Source organism: Falco punctatus (genome assembly GCF_963210335.1).
Source record: "Falco punctatus genome assembly, chromosome: 8".
Classification (NCBI taxonomy): domain Eukaryota; kingdom Metazoa; phylum Chordata; class Aves; order Falconiformes; family Falconidae; genus Falco; species Falco punctatus.
The window spans coordinates 12482695-12493507 of NC_137588.1; the positions used below are offsets into that span (position 1 = coordinate 12482695).

A 10813-nucleotide genomic window follows, 5' to 3' on the forward strand; every position below is an offset into this window, starting at 1 on the left:
TAGTGAACAACAAGATCATACTCAGAAATACAATAATTGTGGCATCATTAGCCTGTGCTAATTTAGATGCATGAAAACTAAGGGTTTTTCAAAAAGAAATAAAAGGTATGCTTTTTAAATGCCATATTTTGACATCAACTTCAGAAGGTCAGGGTTTCATCTTGAAATTTACAATTTACACACACCCCCTCCTCCCCCCCACAAAAAAGTAGATAAAAACGTAATAGTAATACTCCCCATCTTTTCATTAAACCAAGAAGCAAACCCAATCAAACAAAAAAAAAATAAACCAAGGGGCAAAAAACTCTACCTGAACCCTAAATCTACCACCAATGCTTTCCTTCTCCCAGAATAGACTATGCTATTCTTCAGAGATGCTGAAAACTGGATTTGCAACGGAAAAATTATCTCAGCTACCAAAGTCTGGGAAGTACATAATAGCAACAACAGCATGAAATTCCTCCTTTACTCTGGCTTGAGGTATTATTTGCCTTGCTGGTTTACACTGTTAGTGCTCCAAGCACCTTCTTTACATACACAAATGCTTCGACTTTTACACTAAAAACATCATAGCAAGTAATAAAATCTCAGGTTAGGAAGAGCGGGAAAGCTGAAAAGGAAATTTTTAACTGCTGATTTATTTTTTTTGTTTTGTTTGCAAATTATTCCAAACCTGACGGTGTAAATGATAAAACTGAAAAGAGAGTGTTAACTCAGAAAAGTTCAAGTCTCCATGCAGAGCGGCTGAGGCTGCACAGGACTGCCAGCCCACAAGGACTCAGAGTTACCAACCCCAGAGAGGAAAGGAGATCGCAGCAACTTTCAAGATGGCTTGTTATCTCCAGGAAAACTCTGTATCTCCAGGAAAACTCTGTATCTCCAGGAAAACCCCTGTATCCTCCCTGCTATGTGTGCACCTTTTTGTATAAAAGATTTCGTATTCTAACACAACAGAAACTGAAATGGGGAGAGCTGGGTCAAAAAACAGAGACGGCTCATCCAGTCACTCTTTAGCTTTCTTTTGATCCAACACTCCAGTACACAAAAGGCTACAAAAGAGCTTGACTTTGCACCACTGCATATTCTGTTAATGTTCTTATCATCACAACTTAGCTGATCTGATCACAGTTTCATTCTTTCTGCTGCCAAAAGGGCTCTTGTACTCTGCAGACATGATTTTTTTTCTAATTAGTGTATCTTTGCCTCTTACATAAAAGCATTATGGCATATGTTTGCCAGACAAAAGAAATACTGTGATAAAACTTTAAGATCTTGACATCACAGAGTTTTATCCTTTATTGTAATACACAAAGGATTTTACGTATGTGTGTACATTGTAAAAAGAACAGAAAGAGAGGGAGCGTGTATCCACCAAATGAGAAAGAATAGAGAAATTAAATACCTGTTAACTATAGTACACTAAAACCATTTCTGCTAAAGTATCTGTTAAATTAGAAAGTGGACTATTTGTCTGAACACCAGAGTGACGATCACATATAACGTAAGAAAAAGCTTTCAGAGATCCAAGGGCAAGAACAACTCTTATTTATGTTTAGAGACGAATGCCAGTCTGATCCACCTAATAGTGACAGAAACTCAGCCAGGAAGATAGAAACTAAAATGAAGTAGGGCCTCTGTGAAAATGGATGAATAACTTTCTATTGATTTCTTTCCACTTCCTTAGGAATCAAATTGTTGTAAGACTCAGTTTGGAGCTCCCAGATTTTTGCTCAGTAGGTTTAACTTCGACTCAGTAACCTCTGAGACACATCTGTTTCTATTTATTATATTCAAGTCTAAAATGGAATTTGTGCTTCCTTCACATCCTTGTATTGATTTGATTTTCTCTGGCTACAAGAAGGGTCATTACGTTTAATGTAGGTCATCAGGATGCACACTGATTTGTAAGTGAATGTAATGCAAAGTGATATTAGGTGTTAAAAAAACACAGCTGGAGCATAGGGGACTGCAGAGAAATTCAAAAATAGAGCTGAATATTCTCCTAAGAGAGAAAGTAACAGCCAGGCACAAAGAATGCTACACTACTTATGTTCTGCTTTCCAAAAATAAACATTTCCATGTAGCAATAGATAAATAAAACAGAGGTTATAGTTGAGAGCAGTGGTTGAATGCATGGGAAGCCTACTTATCCAGACTGAGAGAAAGAAGACTTAGCCCAAAGGGGATACTGAAGCCATTTTTCAAATGGGATCTCTGTTTATACTTACTGTGGAAAAAATTCAGCTGCTACAGAGTGTTAAATAAGCATATTCATACATATCTGGATCTCTGCAATCTTGCAGTTACCAATTTAGTCTGTTACTGCCTGGAAGTGTTTGAGCATTACAAAACCAATGTCTATTTAGACTAGGATTTTTCTAAAGCACTATTCTAATCTGTTATTTTAGCCAGAGATTGTGCAGCAAATTTCAGTAAGTAGTGAGTTTTATACCATTTTGCTGGCCAAACCCCAGCTAACTACCTGTTATCTCTACCTAAATCCTTCATGTATTTTTAGATGTAAAAAGCTCTGTTTTGAGCTGTCATAACAAAAAAAACCAAAAAACGCATGCTACTACACCAGTTTGGGGGCAACCTTCTTCTACATCACAGCTGACTGCGTTATATTATGGAGCTAAGTCATCCTAACTGCATGCTTTACAATCATTTTACATGATCTCCTGTATGTTTTAATACCTTTAGAGGAGTTCTGTGTACATCACTGGGTGATCATTTTACCTAACAGAGGAACAATGAAATCATGCCAAGTCAGGCAAAATCTGAGGATCAGGTCAGAACAGAATAAAAATTTTAAATAATAATAATAATAATTTAAAAAAATCTCTGTGTGTATATTAATGGAAGCACTTGCTCTAGTACAGACATACCATTAAGGAGTCCTCTCCAGTGGAGTAAGTAACATATAGTCACATCCAGTAAGGATTAGAAGTGAGATAAAACTAACTCAGACTGTATAGTAGAACAAATTCATAACAGGGAGATTAGACCAAACTCCATAACTTTTTCTGTCACTCCTTCTGACAGTGTGAAGAGTCTGTAACATCCTTCTAATGTGTTAGTAGAGGATTTCCAGAAAGAGGGAATATAAAAATTCTCACATATAGAAAGGATTATATAAGACATCGAAACGATACTTAGTAAATCTGATTTTTAAGTACTGACTCTGTCGTAGACTTCCACAGGATTTCAAGAGCCCTTAATGTTTCTTTTCCACACCTCTTTACCTGTAAAAGGGGAGTAATTCTTTTTTTCAACCACAGCGCAGCAATACAGTAAATTATTGCTTACCACCTATGCAGCTGTCATGGTGGTGTACACATTAAAGCTAGGAACGGGCAACTCGGTGCAGTGGTTCTGTAATTGCTTTGTGCCAGAATGGTTTTCTGGGGCCAAACACAGTCAATTCCAACCTTAAAAAAAATTACACATACATGTGTGTATGGTCCCACATGCACATGTACATATGTATTTACATGCATGGGCATGAATAGATCCCCTGCACTAAAGCGCAGAGAGAGACTCCAGTTTTGCACTGTGGCCCAGATAAGAGAATTCAGGTCAAATTCTCCATTATCTACAGCTGCAGAAGTACTGGGAAATATGCTCTCACAAAACTCCGAATAACACTATATGAGACATGTAATTATTACATCAAGCAGATAATTGTACTGGAAGAAAGAGACATCACATTATTTTTGGTATGTCGCTCCAAAGTTCACGGACACAGAATAGGCAGCTATGTGTCCTATGTTTTGTTTACCTTAACCAGTCTCATCTGTGCAACTGAACTTATTTAAAACATGTCATCAACTCAGGGCTGTTTTCAAACCATTTCAAGAATTAAATCCTTGCAGCTTTCCATCCTTGTCATGTGTACCTTTTTACAAACAAAATCATCCTATTCGCTGTTAAAAAGGCAAATCTCATGAGGATTGTAAGTACTCAGCATGTCTTACTGCCAATTCCAAAATTAAAAGCCAGAGGGACTCCTTTTCCCTCTCTCTGAGGTCTTCCAGCAAATTATTGATTCTTGCTGATCTCCTTCCATTAATATATTTCTTTCTAACAGCCTGAGTGATTGCGTTAAAGTGCTTAGTAACTCTGTAATCATGTACATCTCCTGGGGCTGAAAAGAGCTTTGGTTTTAAAAGTAATTTGTTTCAAATGAGGCCTTATGCATCCTAATGTGAGGGTCAGGGGCTTAGGGAAAAAGAAAAAGTAAGTTTTCAGGGATCATATTTGTGAGATCCAGAAATCTGAACCATTTAAGGTCTGACAGAATAATAACTCAAGTCTATACCTTCTGAAAATCACCTACCATTAAAAACTTCCTATGAAATTCTACTACTATAAAATTACACCCTCCTGTTTACAAAATACATGCTACTGGAAAAACAAGTGTTAACAGACCTCAGCCTTTAGTAACCTTGGAAGTTAGACTCACTGTCAAGACAAAGTATGAGAAAAATTGAATCATTATGATTAAGATTATTTTTTTTCCTAAATATTGCAACAGTGGTTTTGTCTCATGCTAGAGGCCCATCTAGGCTGTGTGATGCCCAGGATTTTCCCTCGCCCGAGCTACCCTTCCAGGTAGAGACCTCACCTGCCAGCATCTGAAAGGATGACTTGTCATCAGCACAACTTGGTTTGACTACATTATGTTATGGATCAAGCCCACATCCTTTATAATTAAAATTCAGTCATGATAACATGCCATAATAGTATAGGAGTCCTACAGAATACTCCAGCATAACACAATTGCTTCTACTGAGAAGACACAGGGGTTGCACATTTCAACCACGCAGGTTGACAAGGATGTATTTATTCTACAAGTATCCTAGTACACACACAGAGCCTTCTGAGCTAAAGTGAAATCTTAAGCTTGTTTTCCCGCCCCGCCCCCCGCAAAGAGCAACTCCCTCCAAAATTCATAAAGGTCTTGAAGACAGGTAAAAGCAGCACAAAAAATATATATACATTGAATTTCTGATTTACTTTAATGCAAAGCCTTTCGTGCTAGTTAAGCTGCAATTAAGGTACCAACTAAACCTCAAAGACACGCCGAGCCCAATATGCCAATGGGACAAACGAATGCTTTTACTTCCTGTAATAAGATCTTTACGTTGCTTGGCATGGATTTGTTTAAAAGCCATCAGTGGCTACAAGCTATATGGGAAGCCCTAGTACTCCCATTCACAAACACAAGCAGCCACAAAATCCTGTGCAGCAAGTTCAGACGACCTGTGGCACAGGCAACAAATACTGAGGAAAGGGGGCTTAATCCATCCACATCAAGCCAGATATGTGCACTACGTATACAAATACAGAGGATCTTCTGTGTGTTACTCAGACTCTTGCAATAAGGTCATATGTAGGAGTGGCAGTTCTAACACCATCCGCTCGACCGTAGTTCATGTTCCACACTGAACAGTGGGTTACAAAGTACAATTCAGCTCAGATATTAACTTATATAGAGCACATATACTTATTTGAAAGCCCTCTTCTTCCCCATGAGTGGAAACACTGGTCTACTGCAGAAAACTGGACAGATCCTGATGGTGTTACAACACTGATTGTCTTCTTTTTTTTTTTTTTCTTTCTGTCTTCCACCTATCTCGTTTCAACTTAATTCAACATTATCCAAATAAATAAGAGCTCCACTATTCAGATTTTTAGACTAAAACTTACTGTAGTTAGTTATTTTACACCTCATTACTCCTATCGCTTACTTTCACAACTAGTGGCCTTCAGTCATTATAGCTGATTTTAATGAACTATAGCAGTAGCTCTAGGACTGCTTCATTTTCTATCGCCTTTACCAGCAGCCACGGGCACAGCTTATACACCCAAGCCTTCTACAAGAATCAAGACTGATACTTGTAAAATGTTATGATACAGTATTGCGTGCTCCACTCCAAAATCCACTTTCTATTTTATTGTTAATTTTAAAGTTTTTGCTAGTTTAGTCAGAGATGTTAGTCTGCAAGATGCTTGTGAAAATCTTACGTATGCCTAAGAGCCATGAATAATGCAGCCTGTGCTGTGTGAAACAGAAGGAGAAAAATCCTGGAAGCAGATTTACAAAGGGGAGAAGATGTAGCTGATGCTACGATAAGCATACTCAGTCCACAGGATTCATAAGGACAGATGCAGAGCTGTACTGCTTGCAGGTGCAGCTCACTGGTGCTCAGCAGCTGAACCATCCCTCTGGGCAGCACTGAAACTAATGAGCTTTGACTGACCTGAGAAAAGCCACTTGGTTGGATCCTGCACAGCACCTTTTAGTGCTCCACATTCTGAGACTGTGTGGGTACAAGGGATAAAGCAAGGATGCAAAACCATACTAAGACCAAGTGCCTGCAGTTTTCCCCTTGCTGGAATCTAATAATCATCCCAAAAATTGGGAATATGGAGCATTAAAGAAACAGTAAGTACTGAGAGACATGAGCAGACTCCTCACATTTTATTTTTTTTTTTTCCTGTGGTATATAAACCAAGTCTGGAAAACAAGGAATTGGGTGTAAATTTTGGGACCTTATATGACTATAAGTTAACTATCTTACTCCATAAATAGTGGACAGCCCCAGAGCCTGTTGAGCTCTCCTGCACGGCAGTGGGCTGCACACCCATATCTCCTCCTTGAGTAGGGATGCCTCTCAAGGTTACTCCTTGAGACCAAGACATTCCTTGCCACAACAGACCATTGGTAAGCGATTAATAGCATGCTAAACTTTGAAATCTTTGCTAAGTGGTATAAAGGACTGCTTGTGCGTATATAATCCTTTAAATATAAACCATTGACCAAGTCTGAGACTAAGTCTGGATGTAGCTGCACCTAAACTCTGCTCTGAGAAGGGGTTTAGAACACAAGGGTGTCCTTTCTGAATCTCACGACTCAACAGAAGGGTCTTCCTGATGGTTTTGTCTGACACTGTCCTCTGTGCAGTAAAGAGTCAAGTGTACCTTGCCATTGAATCTTATTAAACCACTGTTGCATTACTATCAAACTTTGTTAATTCTCTGCTTTATACCAATAAACACATTGGTTCTTTTCTTTTATGACTGAAGTGCATGCAAGCAAAGCAAACCAAGGAATTCATTCACCACTTCCCATCAGCAGGCAGGTGCTCAGCCATCTCCAGGAAACCAGGGCTCCATCACACACAACGGTTACTTGGGAAGACAAATGCCATAATGCTGAATGTCCCTCCCTTTCCTCCTTCTTCCCCCAGTTCAAATGTTCAGCATGACACCATACGGTGTGGAATGTCCCTTTGGCCAGTACGAGTCACCTGCCCTGGCCGTGTCCCCTCCCAATTTCTTGTGCCCCTTCAGCCTTCTCTCTGGCAGGGCCCAAGAAACTGAAAAGTCCTTGACTTAGTATAAGCATCACCTGGCAACAGACAAAACATCAGTGTGCTATCAATATTGTTCTCACACCAAATCCAGAACACGGCACTGCACCAGTTACTAAAAAAGAAATTAACTCTATCCCAGCCAAACCCAGCACAATTCGCTAAACTTCGTGGGTTTTCCGCTCTTTCTGCAGCACCCAGCACCATTCAGGTAACAGACAGGTTCTGCCCTTTCATCATCAAAACAGAGTGGATCAGATGATTCACCTCTCACACTGAAAAAAACACACTTGCTGAAACTCTGCATAAGTATCAGAAGCAGCAAAATAATTCCCTTTGCAATACACCCAAGCCAGATTATTTTCGCTACAAATGGTAGGATTCAGCCTGAGATTTCTGGACTTTTGCCTGTTCCTCCCACTTCATCTGTCACATCTGTTCAGCAGCATGAAGTGATTTGCTGGTGCAGGTAGAAAAGGGGGCAGCCAGAGGTCTCCACAGCAGTCACTGAAGATAAAAGAAGTTTATAATAGCACTTCAGTGGAGTGGATCTGTGAGAGAAACTGTATTTCCCCTCTTAAGAGGATGTGGTTCCCTGAATATATAGGGAAAACTATCCAATTGTCTTTGCTTATCCAGGGGATAAACTGCAATGTCCAACGTGCAAGATTTGATGAATCTTAGTAAAATTTCCAGCTGTCCACCCCCTAATCTGTTAAACTATAGGGTCTTTATAGACAAGAAGAGGTCGTATCTTTACAACATTAGCAAGCCAGGACAAAACTGCAGGTCATCACAGGTTTCTTAGCAGAGACCTTAAACTTTTCCAGATAGACTTCACTTCAAATCCCAAAACTGAAAGCAAAGTTGAGGACATTCTACTGTTTGAGCCCCAGATGAAAAAAACAAGGAAGAAACAGTCACTGACAATCAAAATTGTTTACTTTGAGACATGGACCTGAATGTTTTTGATTTAGTTCTCTCCACTCAGATAATCAATATCTGAAAGAGACAAGAAATTTTGTAACACCCACCATCTTTTGCCAATAACCGTTAATTTTGTTTATGAGACCGTGCTTATCCTAAATCACACAATAAAGTGAAAGCCATTCCTGTTTTTTTCCTTTGTGTCATCACTGTCTTCAGGGGATTTGATGCTAACTGGAGCTACTGGAAGCTTCTTTTCTTCTTGCAGAAAAGATAAACCCAAACAAAAATACTAATTTGAAAAAATCAATTAAACATGTTGCAAAAGTTCTGTTGCTGGCTAAAGCCTGTGTAAAATATTACAGAGTAGCTTTTCGTTACCTTCACAACTTTTTTATACTGCTAAAGTAAATGTATTTTCATGCATAGACTAGGTATCAGATTACTTGATACATTTTTTAGCAACCGTTATGCTAAGAAGCAGGATGTTTTGGATGTTATTGCCATCCAGAGGAAGATGCCTTAAGAACAGGTGTGCATGTGCATCTCTCTATATATACATATATATATACATATATATATGCATGCATAGACACTTCTGTATTGTAAGCTTGTATACTTTTCCAAGTAATAGAAAATAGGGCTGTAACACTTTAGTTGTTGCAAAATTAGATTTCTAGTTCAACATAAAAGTAATTAACTGGAGTACACTGAATCTACAAGCAGTAGGTTAAGTGCATAGGGTAACATATTCGCGTTATTTATATGACAGTTCGGTACCTTCCCCCCAAATCACTAAGGTACAAACATGTCTACCCATTGCAAGAGCATCTCAGCCTACCAGCTTGACCTGATCAACATAAATCTTATTTGCTACCACAAACATGAGATCACCGAAAATGAGATGTTCCACTTCATTTGACCTTTTCTTGTAGGACTGCATTAAACATGTAAAAAAATTGTACTTTCTCTTTCATTGATTTCAGAACGTATTCAACCTGAAAGCATCAGAACATGGTTTTCAAGAGCTGTCAGACACTCAATTTACTGCTGTTCTGGGTACTAAAATGTGCAGGGCTCAGAGAACGGAAAAGACAAAGCTACAGTTACATGCTTAGAATATAGAAGATCTAAAAGATAATTCAAATATTTGCCAGCAGGTTTCCCAAACCTGATTTTTTTGTTTATTTGCAAATTTGCTATGCAGACTATTTAGAGACAGTATGTTTTCTTCTCTCTCTCACTTTAATATTAAGTTATTAATATATTCCATAGTTATATCTGCATAAAAGCTTGTGTGTGTATGTGCATTAACATGAGTATATAAATATTTATGCCCACACCTACCCAATAATTAAGGCCATTCTTCTACACATTTACACATAGGCTTAAATGCAGAAGCTTGACTTCCAACCAGACTACTTCCACATTTATAATAACCTATTTTGACTACATATCCTGACACTATCGTTATCCTGTACATGGTATAAGCAGATTTTCAGGCTTTGCAGATCACCTTCTTACAGAAAGGAATATCAGAAGCAAAGGGCATGGAAATATTCTACATGTAACTTGGTCTTATTTTCATAATAAATAACAGTCTTGGGACAGAGATAGTCAAGCCACATGTCTTTCACACACACACACCCCCGGGAGCCTAGCTCTGTCCTTAACTTTGCCGACTAACTCAGAAAAGAGAACAGGGCAGACAACTAGTATTCCTGTCACTCAACCCACCCCCCCCCAAAAAAAAAAAAAAAACAACAAACAAAAAGCAACCTACAACAAACAAGCCCCAACCTATCTCCCTTGAAACTTTGATACAACACGTGGTGAACCAAGTAAGAGCGGTGGTGAACTCCCCCTGCCAATAGTAACACAGGAGCATCTATAGCCATGGCACCTGCTGACATGCTGTAACTGGTGCCCCAGAACAGCACAATAAAAAAAAAAAAAATCACAAGATTTGAAAAGTAGATCCACAGTAAGTTCAGGAATTTACCAATGTTAAGTTCATTTCATCTGCACGTGGTGGTCCCATCAGATTTAACCAAGACCCTGACCATCACATTACCTGTGATTCACATTATAAAACTCCCACATGCTTCTACAATAGTGCAAAGGGCTTTATATAGATTATTTTAGTATTCTAAAAAGAACATTTCATGTCTTACCAATGAGCTATATTAGAAGGCACAGAACTTAAGCTTCTTACGTTTGAGACTCTGGGCTTACTGCCTGTGGCCTTCATTCTGCAAGATAAGCTTTTACTCAACTCAGCAGACCTCTGGTCCTCAACAGGAATACACCCTCAAGAAGTTTCTAGTAAGGGCTGTGCAATGCAGGAGAAGGCAGCAAGTATGGCAATTTTTTCTTGTAAATAAGAAATTTGCAGTTCGTTGGGGTTTGTTTCTTCATATATAAAACAGTGGTATTTTAAATGTCATAAAATGACAAGTAATTAAACAAAACAGAACAACATATAAACCAAAAAAAACCACCCCACC

General features: G+C 38.7%; 1 long non-coding RNA gene across 1 annotated transcript in view; it reads left to right on the top strand.

Annotated features, from left to right (window-relative positions):
• The window catches only part of LOC308068538, a 75434-nt gene extending 65343 nt beyond the window's left edge, over positions 1 to 10091 (top strand). Inside the window, exon 2 of the long non-coding RNA XR_013930001.1 lies at positions 1 to 10091. This exon is cut by the window's left edge and continues 61356 nt beyond it. This is a non-coding gene — a long non-coding RNA (uncharacterized lncRNA).
• The last annotated feature ends 722 nt before the right edge of the window (positions 10092 to 10813 follow it).